Below are 15,483 nucleotides of genomic sequence, written 5' to 3' on the forward strand. Positions count from 1 at the left end.
TTATTAATTATTAATTATATTATATTAATTATTAATTATATTATATTAATTATATATATTTTATATATTATATATATTTATATATATATTTTTTTTTTTGAGACAGAGTCTCGCTCTGTTGCTCAGGCTGGAGTGCAGTGGCACAATCTCGGCTCACTGCAAGCCCCGCCTCCTGGGTTCATGCCATTCTCCTGCCTCAGCCTCCCGAGTAGCTGGGACTATAGGCGCCTGCCACCAAGCCCGGCTAATTTTGTTTTTGTATTTTTAGTAGAAATGGGGTTTCACCGTGTTAGCTAGGATGGTCTCAATCTCCTGACCTCGTGATCCGCCCGCCTCAGCCACCCAAAGTGCTGGGATTACAGGCGTGAGCCAATGCACTCTGTATTTTTAAGTGATTTGTATTACTATTTTAAAATGTAAACTTAAAATATAAAGCTAATAAATAGCTTTACTTTCTTCTTGAATAATGCAAAGGCCTTTAGGATGTCTTAGCTCTACACACCCTCCCCTCCCTCAGTTTATAAGTTATTCACTATTTTAGTTCTATCCTGGTTTCATCATATAAATTGGACATCGTTTTTTAGACACACCCACATATGTAACAACATTTTGCTTACCATTTCTTTGCATATCTCAGATCTTCCTTCTGAATCATTTTCCTTGTGCCTTTAGCAAATTCTTTAGAATTTCCTTGAATGAGAGTGTGATGTGGTAAACCCTTGCGTTTTTTTCCACCTGAAATATTTTGATTTTTCCCTGCTGTTTCATGATAATTCTACTGAATATATAATTTTAGGTTTACAGGTATTTTTTCCCCCTCAGAATATTGAGCATATTACTCTGTTATCTTCTATTTTCTATTGCTACTGAGAAATCTGCTGTCAGTCTTTTTGATGTTTAAGACCAATTTTTCTTTGGTGTTCTGAATTTTCACAATGATGTAAGTAGATGTGGAGTTTTAAAAATTTTCTCCTGCTTAGGAGTTTTAAGACTTTCTGGATTTGTGTATTAGCTCTTAATAATTCTGAACAGTTTCACCCGTTTTCTTGTTAAAGATTAGCTGGTTAAGGGACTAAACATTATTTGTATTTTATATTTCATAAGTTATTCTTATAATTTACTTTTCTTTAGATCATGAATTTTTCAAAGGTTGGTGCTGTTTTCTTGAAATCGCTTAATAGAAAGAATTTTATCTAAGATCAAAACTGACTGTATCCATTTCAATGTGTTAAGATTAGTGGCATAATTCGTATCAGTTCAGAAATAAATCTCTATATTGCTTCCTATATGGGGGGAGAAGAAAAAAACGCTGGTGTCTTTGAACACCTCTGCCAGTTCTTCTGTGCTCCTAAAGCCTACGGCTTTGGAAAGAAGGCTATGTTTGTATAGGCACTTGAACTTCACTTCTGCAAATCATTTTCAAGATTTTTGTTATATCTGCCCTGAGTCTCTATTATTATTTACCTGTTTTAAAAATTAACTTCTTGTCCTAAACAACAATATTTGCAAGATCAGACTTACTGTTTTAGCTACATTTTTTTAACAATGACATTAAAATAAATACAGAATGATTAGAATTTAAAACAATGTTTGTTTATGCATCACTTCATACCACATTCTCCCAGGGCAGCGAGTAACATAGTTTTGGGAAACACTGGATTAGCAGAACTCTATAGAGCTTTAGATATGCAAACTTAGGCCCAAGGGACTAAAGAGTAGAGTTTCAAATTGTTCTGCCTAATAAATGAGAGTAATCATATTACAAGGGGAGAAACCAAGCAAGACAGGGAAATTGGAGGTCCTGGAAGCTGGAGAAAAGAAGTAACCTTGCAGGTCAGCATGTTAGCTCATGCTTGTAATCCCCACACTTTGGGAGGCTGAGGCCAATGGATCACTTGAGTTCAGGAGTTTGAGACCAGTCTGGGCAATGTGGTGAAACCCCGTCTCTACCAAAAATACAAGAAATTAGCTGGGTGTGGCAGCGTGCACCTGTGGTCCCTGCTCCTCAGGAGGCTGAGGTGGGAGGATCATTTGAGTGTGGGAGGTGGAGGTTGTAGTGAGCCAAGATCACCCCACTGCATTCCAGCCTGGGTGACACAGTGAGACTCTGTCTCAAAAAAATAAAATAAAAAATAACCTTGCAAAGTGACAAAAAGTTGGAGCCTGCAGTGAAAGGTATCTGAGTACATTAGAATCATGTGGGGAACTTTAAAAAATTTATATGCCCATGCCTCACCCCAAACCAATTAAATCAGCTGAGGGCAAGGCTCATAAGTCAGTGTGTGTGTATATATATATATGTGTATGTATAAATATATATATATATATATTTCTAGTTACTCCAGTATGCAGCCATATTTGAAAATCAGTGCTATAGAGCCTTGCTACTCAAAGTGTGATCCTCAGATCAGCAGCTTCACATCACGTGAGTGCTGTAGAATCTCAGGCCCCACCCTAAACCTACTGAATCAGAATCTGCATTTTTACAAGATCTCCAAATGGCTCATGTGCACACTGAAGGTGAAGAAACATTGCCATAGAGAGCACTTGTCATAAACAACTTATCTCCCTGGATTTGAGAATCCTTCACCTTACAAATTAAGAGTCTACTTTCTCAGCCTTTCTTGCAGCTACAGCTTGGGCAGGTGACCTACACAACATCAATGAGATGCAGCCATCCTAAATTTTGAATAGGGGACTAATGATGCCATAATGAAGGGACTGCAGAGAATACTTTCTGGAGAAGAGTATCAACAGCAGCAGCAGCCATGGTATAGGTTAGAGCTGCAATGACTGCTACTGTCAGTTGTGCAAACCATGGTGTACTCAGTGCCAGCTGAGGTTTCTTCACTGGACAAGTTCTGCAGCATGATTTCGTGTGTCATTCCTGGAGACAACCTGGCCCTTTGGTTCATTTTGAGATTCTGTGAGCTAGTTACCCAATAAATTTTAATAAGTTCTTTTCCTGCTTAAACCAGCCAAAACTTCTGTGACTATTGCTTACAACAAAGCTTCTGGACTACATTAGGTGATGAGTGAGGTCAGCCCAACTGCTTTTAAAAAGAAGGTTAACAGCTAAAAGATTTATGACTCTTTGTTGTGATTATGTAGCAATGTCCTGCTATTGTGTCCAACCTTTAGTAAGCTTCCAGTACACACACAAATGCCTTATGTCAGTGGTGTTTTGTGAGGAGTCTCAAGGACACTCTCCATTGCAACATGGGACAGGGATAGCATGCTGATCTACAGCAAGATGACCCACAGATGAAATAATTCAGCAGGAACAGTAGCTTACAGCCAAAAGTGACCTGGAAAAGCAAAAATCATAAGCTCAGTATTCCCAGCAAGATAGAAAGAAATATGTGCTATTTCCATTGCATGTAAGCAGATGTTTAAACCAATTCCATTTAAATCTCAAGGTATGGTGCCTCGTCTTTTATTGGGCCTGCATTCATGTGGTCCAGCATAGCAACACACATCTCATGTACACTTGTGAATACTTGCAGAGACATCTATCAACTGAGCAATGTTGCTTAAGCCCTGCTTATTCACCTTTAACCCTGGTACCTGCAATAATAGTTTATTCACTCAAAACTTAAATCTCCTAAGCAGGTCGTCTGAATTTTGGGGTTGGTCTGAAGCAAACTGACATAATCTTCACGATGGCCTCATGATACTTGCCTAAATATTTAACTGAAAAATTATTGACTTGTTAAAAGTAATAATATTGACACTAGGCACTGATACTAATACGGTACATACTATGTACCAGGCATTATTCTAATTATCTTACTTCTACTAGTAGTTCATCTAATCCTCCTAACAATAGTAGGTGCTATTATTATCCCAATTTTACAGAGAAGGAAGCAGAGGTGCACAGAGGTTGTATAACTTGCCTGAGATGATAGTTGGTAAGTATCAGAGCTGAATTTAAACCCAGTCAGACTTTAAAGTCTGAGTTCTCAACCATTATGCTATATTAGCAAACTACATGGAGGAAGAAAGGGCTAGTATAGTGGGACAAAGTTATGTATTAAATCTCTTGTTCCCATGAGAGTAGCTAAACAAAGAAGCAAAACCCCAAATAACACTATGGTCTGAATGTTTGCCCTCCTCACCTATTCATATGTTGAAACCCTAGTCCCTGAGGTGATGGTATTAGGAAGTGGAGCCTTTGGGAGATGATTAGGTCATGAGGGCAGAGCTTTCATGAATGGGATTGATGCCCTTATAAAAGAGGACTGAGGGAGCTTAGTCACTCCTTCTACCATGTAAGAATACAGCAAGAAGTTGGCAGCCTGCACCCCAGAAAAGGGTCCTCACCAGAACCTCACCATGCTGACACCCTGATCTTGGACTTGCCGGTCTCCAGAACTGTGAGATACAAATTTCTGTTGTTTATAAGCCACCCAGTTTAAGATATTTTTATTGTAAGACCCTGAACAGATTAAGAAAGGTGGTACCGGGAGACGGGTGCTGCTATAATAAATGCCTAAAATTATGGAATCAGCTTTGGAACTGGGTAATGGGTAGAGGCTGGAAGAGTTTTGACATGTATCGTAGAAAAATCCTACATTGCTGTGAACAGACCAGGCCATAAAGGGCTGGTTTTGATGGGGGCTTGGAAGGAGAAAAGGAGAGCTGTAGAGAAAGCTTGACTCTTCTTAGAGAGTGCCTAAGTAGTTGTGAACAGACTTGGTAGAAATATGGACAGTAAAAGCCATTCTGATGTGAGGGACATGTTATTGGAAACTAGAGGAAAGGCAATCCTTGTTATAAAGTAGCAACGAACTTGGATGAATCATGTTCGTGTACTAGTGTTTTGTGGAATATTGCTTTTATTATAGCAGCCTGAACAGATAAGACACCAACCTACACTAATGAATTGCTCCAAAACAATTGGCCCTTGAGGAGCCTATCTGCTTAACAAAAATAAAATTTCCACATTTCCTTCTGAATTTTGCTTGTTAACAAATCTTTCAGTACTTTTTTCAAATGTTGGAATCAATCTTATCTCTACACCACTGACTCCCTACTCACACACATACTTCTCCCAGTTGCTTTGAAACTGCTTTTTCTGCATCAAGAGGCATCACTGCTGAGCGAACCCTTGCAAATCAGAGAGGTAGAAGCTGTTGAACACTTGTGGAAGAAGCAGAGAGAAAAAGCTGTTAGAACTCACTCTTTTTCCTTTCCTCATCCCTAATCACTCTCACCTCCATTTCCATAGTTTTATTCTTTCTATGTTAATTTTTTGTTTCCTATCCTTTTTTGACAATACGGTAATACATAATATGTGTCCCTTTCTTTAAAAAATTAAAAACATTAAGGTAGGCTTAAGTTACCTTTTGACCACCAGCTCTACATCCCAGATCCATCCCCAGAGATTGGTAGTTTGGTGTAAATCCTTTCAGATGTTTTTCTAGGTGTTTTCTTTTAACACTTATATAGAACATTTTCTATTTGAACTTATAGAACATATGGATACATAAAATATGTGGTATTTTTATTATACTTGTAATAGAGAAATTATATTCATATAACAATGTTATATATAACTTATAGAAAATATATGCTTACACTATGTATTTATACTTAAAGGGTATATAGAGGGAATATATATTATTTTGGGGTATATGTTCTTGAACAAAAATGCTGTTAAAATGTATGTAACTTGATTTTTTTCCTCCAACAATATGACTCAGAAATATCTACATTACTAGGTAGATATATTTTTTTTCTTTTTTAGAAATGGAGTCTTGCTATGTTGCCCAGGCTGGCCTGGAACCTCTGGATTCAAGTGATCCTCCCACCTCAGCCTCTGAGTAGCTGGGACTAATGGGGTGTACCATCACACCCAGTTACTCAGAAATTTCTAATGTCAGCATATAGATCTACCTAATTCCTTTTAACTTTGGCATAATTTTACATAATATGGATATGCCACAGTTATTAGCCATTCCCTGGTCAACTGACATTTAGGTCTTTTGTACTTTGTCATGGTTATAAATAATATACAATGAAACTGTCTCATTGGAGACACATGAGTATTTTTTTTTCTGGGGTGAACACCAAGAAGTATATCTGCCAGTTCATAGATATGCACATTTCAAATTTTAATAGAGATCACAAAATTGCCCTTTAAAGTGTTGTGCCAATGTATACCCATTTACACTCCACCATCAGTGAGTTAGTTAGTCTTCATTTATCTATTCACTTTCCAATATTGATATCACCACTCTTTAATTTGCCTACCTGATGGTCAAGAAATGGCATCTCGTTTTCATTTTACTTTGCATTTCCCTGATTGCTCATGGAGTTAAATTTTTTTCTACTGTTTGTTGACTGTTTAGGTTCCTCATCATTGAATGACCTGTTTATAGTCTCTGGCCAATTTTCCTTTGAGTTGCTTGTCTTTTTCATATTGTTTTGTGGGAATCTGGCTTCCCTCTTTTTTTTTTTTTTTTGAGATGGAGTCTGGCTTTGTCGCCCAGGCTGGTGTGCAGTGGCATGATCTCGGCTCACTGCAACCTCCGCCTCCTGGATTCAAGCAATTCTCCTGCCTCAGCCTCCCGCGTAGCTGGGACTACAGGCGCATGTCACCACGTGCGGCTAATTTTTGTAATTTTAGTAGGAGAGATGGGGTTTCACCACATTGGTTAGGCTGGTCTCGAACCCCTGACCTCAGGGGATCCACCCACTTTGGCCTCCCAAAATGCTGGGATTACAGGTGTTAGCCACCATGGCCGGCCAGCTTCCTTCTTTATTTTCCTCCTCAGTCCCTCAGGCAAAGGTGCAGTGGTATTGGTGCCTCTTTAAAGTGTTCCAGTCCAGTGTAATGAACGAGAGTTACATTAATTTCCAAGAATTTCTTTCCCTAAACTGGAGTGATTTAAGCCATGAATCAGAGAGGGAGGGAAATTTCTGGTGTAAACATCAACCACTGAACCTTTCAATGTCTTTGAACCCATCAACTTCGCTGGACCTCTTCCTAAAAAATCAGATGAGAGCTGTTACTCAAGTCAGTTAGCTCTGTACTTTCTAACATTTTTTTTAAGGAGCTCAAGGAATTGCCAAAGAAAAGGAGAACTGTTTGGTGTGATTTCTAAAGAGCTTTCCTAAATATTGCATTTTTTAGGCAATGTGACAATCTCAAAGCACTTTGCTGAGGGCAACATTTTGTTGTGGTCTGACAACTGTTAAAGTTCTCTTCTTGCCCTCATTCCCTTAATTTAGATTGAGAATATCTGTAGAGAAAAGAAGTGAGACATCACGTGAGTAAATACAACATTGAAAAGCCCAGCATTTACAGATTAGCAGGAAAGGTTCTGACAACAACCTGATTAATGCGAAACTAAACTAAATTAATCTCTGATCACCATGAAAAGGAGAAGCTGAAATGTTTGTTTTTTCCCATGAAGGATTTTTTTCCTGTGTTTTATGTGGAATTGACTAAAAAAAAGTCTACAATTTCAAAACCTTTTTGGCAAAAACTTTGTGTACCTGCAGCTAGCATTTCAGCCAGCATGAGCAAGTACGAGGAAGTGAAAGGACTAAAGAAGAGAATAGAGTCAAAGGAAAATCATGGAATAAAGAAAGACCAGACACAGAGATAATATACATACTTTTAAAAAAAAAAGGAAGGAAGTTGAGGGAAACTTTTTTTGTTATTTCCCATATCTAGTCAGTCAACAAGTTTTATTTTGTTTTGTTTTGTTTTGTGTTGTGTTTTTAAGAGATGGGTATTGTTCTGTCACCTGGGCTGGAGTACAGTGATGTTGTCATAGCTCACTACAGTCTCAAATTCCTGGGCTCAAGGGATCCTCCCACTTCAGCCTCCCAAGTAGATAGGACCTATGGGTGCATGCCACCATGTCCAGTTAATTTTGTTTTTGTATTTTTTGTAGAGATGGGGTCTAATATGGTTAGGCTTTGTGTCCTCACCCAAATCTCATCTTGAGTTGTAATCCCCATAACCCCGCATGTCAAGGGAGAGACCAGGTGGAGGTAATTGAATCACGGGGGACAGTTTCCCCCATGACATTCTCATGGTAGTGACTTCTCATAAGATCTGATGGTTTTATAAGGGATTATTCCACCTTCACTTGGCACTTTTTCCTGCTGCCTTGTGAAGAAGGTGCCTTGCCTCCCCTTCACCTTCCACCATGATTGTAAGTTTCCTGAGGCCTCTCCAGCCATGCTAAACTGTGAGTCAATTAGACCTCTTTGCTTTATAAATTACCCAGTCTTAGGCAGTTCTTTATAGCAGTATGAAAATGGACTAATACAGTAAGTTGGTACTGCAGAGGGTGGGGTTCTGCTACAAAGATACCCAAAAATGTGGAAGCAACTTTGGAACTGGGTAACAGGCAGAGGTTAGAACAGTTTGGAGGGCTCAGAGAAGACAGGAAAATGTGGGAAAGTTTGGAACTTCCTAGAGACTTGTTGAATGCCTTTGACCAAAATGCTGATAGTGATATGGACAATGAAGTCCAGGCTGAAGTGGTCTCAGATGGAGATGAGGAACTTGTTGGGAACCAGAATAAAGGTAACTATTGCTATACTTTAGCGAAGAGACTGGCAGCATTCATTTTTCCCCTGTCCTAGAGATCTGTGGAACTTTGATCTCGAAGGAGATGATATAGGGTATCTGGTGGAAGAAATTTCTCAGCAGCAATGTGTTCAAGAATTGACTTGGATGCTCCTAAAAGCATTCAGTTTTATGCGTTCATAAAGAGATGGTTTGGAATTGGAACTTATGTTTAAAAGGGAAGTGGAGTGTAAAAGTTTGGAAAGTGTGTAACCTCATGATGCGATAGAAAAGAAAAACCCATTTTCTGAAGAGAAATTTAAGCCAGCTGCAGAAATTTGCATAAGTAACAAGAAGCCAAATGTTAATTGCCAAGACAGTGGAGAAGATGTCTCCAGGGCATGTCAGAGAACTTCATAGCAGCACCTCCCATTACAGGCCTGGAGCCCTAGGAGGAAAAAATGTTTTTGTGGGCTGGGCCCAGGGCCTAGCTGCTCTGGGCAGTCTTGGGACTTGGTGCCCTGCGTTCCAGCCATGGCTAAAAGGGGATAACATAGAGTTCAGGCTATTGCTTCAGAGGGTGCAAGCCACAAGCAACACGTGGTGTTGAGCCTGTGGGTACACAGAAGTAGAGAACTGAGGTTTGGGAACCTCTGCCTAGAATTCAGAGGATGTATGGAAATGCCTGGATGCCCAGGAAGAAGTTTGCTGCAGGGGTGGAGCTCTCATGGAGAACCTCTGCCAGGGCAGTGCAGAAGAGAAATGTGGGGTTGAAGCCCCTACATAGTCCCCACTGGAGCACTGCCTAGTAGAGGTGTGAGAAGAGAGCCACTGTCCTCCAGACCCCAGAATGGTAGATCCACTGACAGCTTGCACTGTGTTCCTGGAAAAGACACTCAATGCCAGCCTGTGTAAGCAGCCAGCAGAGGGGTTGTACCCTGCAAAGTCATAGGGGCAGAGCTGCCCAAGGCCATGGGAACCCATCTCTTGCATCAGCATGATCTAGATATGAGACATGGAATCAAAGGAGATCACTTCAGAGCTTAAGATTTGACTGCCCTGCAGACTTCAGACTTGCATGGGGTCTGCTGCATCTTCATTTTGGCCAATTTCTCCCATTTGGAATTGATGTATTTACTCAATGCTTGTACCCCCATTGTATCTAGGAAGTAACTAACTTGCTTTTGATTTTACAGGCTCATAGGCGAGACTTGCCTTGTCTCAGATGAGACTTTGAACTTGGACTTTTGGGTTAAATGCTGGAATGAATTAAGACTTTGGGGGACTGTTGGGAAGGCATGATTAGTTTTGAAATGTGAAAAGGACATGAGATTTGGAAGGAGCCAGGGACGGAATGATATGGTTAGGCTTTGTGTCTCCACCCAAATCTCATCTTGAATTGTAATCCCCATAATCCCCACGTGTCAAGGGAGAGACCAGGTGGAGGTGATTGAAACATGGGGGGCAGTTTCCCCATGCTGTTCTCATAATAGTCAGTGGGTTCTCATGAGATCTGATGGTTTTATAAGGGACTCTTCCCCTTTCACTTGGCACTTCTCCTTCCTGCTACCTTGTGAAGAAGGTGCCTTGCTTCCCCTTTGCCTTCTGCCATAATTTGTAAGTTTCCTGAGGCCTCTCCAGCCATGCTGATCCATGAGTCAATTAAACGTCTTTCCTTTATAAATTACCCAGTCTTGGGCGGTTCTTTATAGCAGTATGAAAATGGACTAATATGGGATCTTACTGTGTTGCTCAGGTTGGTCTTGAACTCCTGGTCTCAAGCAGTCCTCAACCTTTGCATCCCAAAGTGTTAGGATTACAGGCATAAGCCATCATGCCAGGCCAACAAGTTCTTTAAATGGATTCTCTAACAAATCTTCCTTTCCATTTCACCACTTTCTTTTAGACAATAACACATATCCTTGGTTAAAAGAAAACCAGGTCATGTTCTTTTTATTTTGGAATATTCCAATACCTGTATTACCTGTATTCATGCCACCTTAAAACTCTATCAAACACTACTGTCAATATATTGCTTTTCTGCTCTGCTCAGAAACCTTCCAGGGTTCCCTAGTACCAATTTTATTATATTGAATATAAGCTTTAAATTTAAGCTGGCTCTTACAACCCTTCAATATATGACCCCATCCTATCTAGCCCTCATCAGTCTAACCAGCATTGCCTTCTCATACAGCCTTCTGTGTTCTTTCCATTTAAAATGTCCTTCCTGCTTTGCTTTTATTCTCTGAATTCTACCTCTTATTGAAAGTCCAGTCAAGTTTTCCCTTCTTTGTGAAATTTTCTGTCTTGTCCAGTTTATCTTCCCCTCTGGTAGCCATTTCAGTATCCATAGTATGTAATGTGCCATTTTGGATGGCAATACCTATGAAAGTGGGAAAAGTGTTTGGATTTGCATTGAGTTAGCATTGTCCCTAGCACTGCACTTAATGACACTGGGCAATGTACTTACCCTCTCTGAAGCTCCATTTTCTCATCTGTAAAGTGGGGACAATATTGATTTCACCTTAGAGGTAAGGATACCTTTACTTCTTAGGTAAAAGATAGGATAGCTGGAAAGATAGGTATATGGTACTTAACATCATGCCTGCCACAGGAAGAACTACACCAGAAGTGTCAACAATTTCCTTCTTGTCTTCATATCTCCTTCTGAAAGAATCTATGCCTGCTAGAGCCCCAGAAGAGATACCTACCAGTTTAGATGCTTTTTGGATCTAAGTAACAGAATGCCTAACTAAAAGTAATCAAATAATACTGATTTATTAAAAAAACTAAATTAACATGATACTTCATGTTAATTTAGTGCTGGTGTCGAGGCTCAATGATACATGGCTCTGAATTGCCATCTCTGGGAATCAGTTAGTACCACAAAGCATGACTTACATTCATGCAGCAGAGTCAAGAGTATGGAAGGAAGGAACTCTTTTCCTACAACTTACTATTTTGGAAGAAAACCTTCCCTTGGCTTTCTTTTATGTCTCATTGGCCAGAAATATGTGATGTGTCCAAGCTTGGAGGGATTCTGAGTAAGTACATATCTGGCAGAAGGAAATTGCACTTATCATAATTGACTTGGACCAGCTATGATTCATCTCCTGGGATTGGGTACATTCCTGCCAGAAGTGGTGTTCTATTATCAAAGGAGAAGAGGGAATGGCTATAACATAGGCACCAATCCTATTACTCTTTAGGTAACTCAGGATGCCACATGATCTCTTTCTACTGACCACAACGATTAGATGGGAATAAACATTAACCCAAGCTGAATCAATCAGATTCTCTTTCATTAGGATTTTAATTAAGAGCCCAAGAATCAATAGTTCCTGATTTTGGTGCGTTGGTGGTATAACCAAACTTTAAAACTTTACATTCTATGATATATTCCAATAAAGGCTCCATTTAGTAGGGTTTTGTTTCTCAAAATTAGATTAACCCTGATTAAACCACAGACTCACGTATATAGTCTGTGTTAATGATCACTAAAATAACAGCTGGTATAATATTTACTATCCTATTTTGTTTTTTAATTGTTTCATTCATGTTTGTCTCATCTTGCACACAACCTATAAATTGTTTAAGGCATAAATCAATCATATGTTATTTCTCATAGTTCTTAAAACAGTACTAACAACAAGGTATATTGAGATCCCTTACTATTTGTTGATTGATTGATTGCCACCCCCATTTTTTTTTGGGAAAGGATTTCACTCTGTTGCCCAGGCTGGAGTGCAGTGGCGTGATCTCAGCTCACTGCAACCTCCACCTCCTGGGCTCAAGCAATCCTCCCACCTCAGCCCACTGAGTAGCTGGGACTACAGACATATGCCACCACGCCTGGGGCTAATTTTTTGTATTTTTTGTAGAGACGGCATTTTGCCATGTTGCCCAGGCTGTCCTTGAACTCCCAAGCTCAAGTGATCTGCCTGCCTCGGCCTCCTAAAGTGCTGGGATTATAGGCGTGAGCCACCGCGCCCGGCTGCAGTTGCAATCCTTTTTAGTTAATATTTTAAGCTGTTCCAGAAGCAGATAAAAAGAGAAACATGATGATATGTTATCTGTCAGATTAGCAAAATGCAATTCCAGATTGTTGGTTTGATAAATTTAAAGTATTTTAAAATTGATAAAAGAATAAAGAAATATATTCCAAATTGACAAAAGAATAAAGAAATATATTCCAATATACAAACAGTGGTTGTGTGATCTGTTAGTGTTAGGATTTATAGGTCCTATCTATGGGTCTATCTTCATAATACTAATCTAAATTTCAAATTTCTACACATGACATGAATTACTTTCAGAATCTGTAAAAAAAAAAGTTAATTTCAAAAGAAGCAATCAAGAAAAGACAGTTGGCCATTTAGTACATGTTTTTAAATTTTCTTATTTTGTTTATGAGTAGGCTGCAAATGAACTTTAATATTAGAGACACCAACTTTGGTCTTAATTGAATATTATACAAATTAAACTTTGATTTCTTTTTACTTTAGAATAATATTAATCTTGTAGGAAAGTTTAACACAATTTTAAGCACATATACTAGCAAATTACAAGTCTTCTCTTAAAGAACTTCAAAAATTCTTATTTAATTTAAAACATGATTTAAAAATGAACAAAAGACTCCTTGGCTATGTTTTAAGTCTAAAATCATTTGAGTTTTCTTGATATTTCTGTTCACTGTTTAAAAGAAATGCTATTCTGTTAATAGCTCATTCAAATGCTTAATGGGCATTTGTGCAAAGTCTGACCAGTAAAAACAAAATTCCCCCAGAATCCAATATCACCAAAGCTTTTGTTTCAAGTCACAAATTAGACAAATTTGTTTTTTTCTAACACTGAACATTTTGTATCAATCAGCCTCAGTTTAAGTAAATATCCATCTCTTTAGAAAACAAAATTAATATTAGAGATATTTTTATTAGTAAAAAGAGCCAGATTCAACAAATTCCAGATGTTGCACCTGGACCACAGATATATCCAAAATAACAAAAAAGGAAATACATTTTTTTGTTTTGTTTTGATTCCAAGCAGAAACAATCGCCACTCATGAATTCACATTAGAATATATATATATATATATATATATATGTATACTCTTATACTCCATAGGGAAACACCGTTGTTTTAGCAAAGTGCTGCAAGAACTGATGTTATGTAAGTATCACACCTTCCTATCACAGGATTGGTAGCAGATACACAGATTTGTCATCTTTAAAAAGCCACTGCCGTTGATTTTATGAGAGTTGCCAGGGTCGAATATTCACCCATGCTACATTTGGATGTGTGAGCAAAAGGCAGCTTCCTGATATTTAACTTTCATTGACAGCCCCCATGGGGTGTTAGGGGAGGGTGGAAATGGGAGGGAGGCAAGCTCTAAACTGGCCTGTAGGTAATATTACAGGCTCTGCTGGGGTCATCCCTTTGGGGTAATTTAGTCCCTGTGTCTCAGTTTCAGAATAAAGCTTCTTTCCTCAGATTCTCTCGAAAATGGCAGCTGGTAGATGGGCATTTTATAAGACCTTAAGGCAGTGGAGGAAGAGCCTCTGCTCCATGCTGGGCTCTCACTGGTTGTGGCTGCAGGGTGGCCGGCTCTGCCTAATCTCTGTTCTGGTGGCCCCTGGGAGAGCAGCCCGGCTTGGGCCTTGTGTGGGCCCCACATAGGCCCTGGACAGTCTGCAGATCTGCAGGTTGCATAATGGTAGCCATATGCCCAGTTAGAATGGGGATTCCTTTACTGCAGGAGAAAGGGAAGGAATATGGTTATTAATAGAAGTCTCTTCCTTGATAAATTTTAATTATTCCATCCTTATGTTGCAAGAATACATTCTTGAGCTTGAGTTTCTAACTTAATGTTGATGGAAAAAGCGTGTTTGATTAAAAGTTAAAAAAACAAAAAAATGCTACCTGTTCTAGCTTTTCTACTAGTCTATTGTGCAGGCTTAAGGAAGTCTGTACTCCTGATTTTGGTGTCCTTTTCTTTAAAAGAAGGGGGTGCACTAGATGTTTCAGAAGGTTCCTTGAAGCTCTGATTGTATGTACATAAATCCAGTAATAATTTTAAAGGTCTATGATTCACAACTCTTACTTTACATAAATTTCAGAAGTTATCATGACAGGAATACATGGGAGAATAAATTCTTCTATCTAATCTTACTTGCATTCAGAAAACTCTTAATATAACGAAATTGCCCAATATTGCCGATAGTGCTTACCCTAAGCACTTGAGTACAATTTTATCAGTCTGGTTTTCAAATCTTACTTCTCTGATGGTAGATACAGACCATATTAACCGAAATTATTGTAACAAGATGAATATATGTATCAGTAACTACACAATACATTACCTATTGGTAGTGGTTCAAAGCTGCTTTGAATGCATTATGGGTAAGTTTATAATAAATAGATTAATAAAGAAAAATGGAAATACTAGTTACATATTCTTAGTATCTGAGATTGAGGTCATGTAGCTTAATTAGACTCCCCCAGAAAAATCCTGCATATTGTCAGAGACAAAATAATTAGCTAATTGGCTAGTTAAACCACTGTTTTGGTCACAAATGCCATTTTTTAAATGTTCTTATGAATTCGACCTACAGATAAATCTTGGGCATGGTTTGGCAAATTTAGAAGACTGAATGTGTCATTTGGGATGGGCAGAGTTACATTCACGGCCTAAGTGTTCCCTCATCTCACCTGCAGCTGGAGTTGCACCATGATTCCATATCTGTTTTGTCTTCAAGATCTCTGTAGAGAATATTATCTATTTTAGCTGTTTTTTCTGGGAAGATAAGTTCCAAAATCTATTTTTCTACTTTTTACCATAAATTTTTGTTGGGGAGGAGGAAATAGAGAAGATGACAGAAATAAAACTTCAGTTTGTGTTTGCAAACTCTTTGGAAATCATGTTTAGCTACAATGTTGAGTCTTCTGGAGTTCTT

This window comes from Pan paniscus, chromosome 2 (genome assembly GCF_029289425.2).
Source record: "Pan paniscus chromosome 2, NHGRI_mPanPan1-v2.0_pri, whole genome shotgun sequence".
NCBI classification, from domain to species: Eukaryota; Metazoa; Chordata; class Mammalia; order Primates; family Hominidae; genus Pan; species Pan paniscus.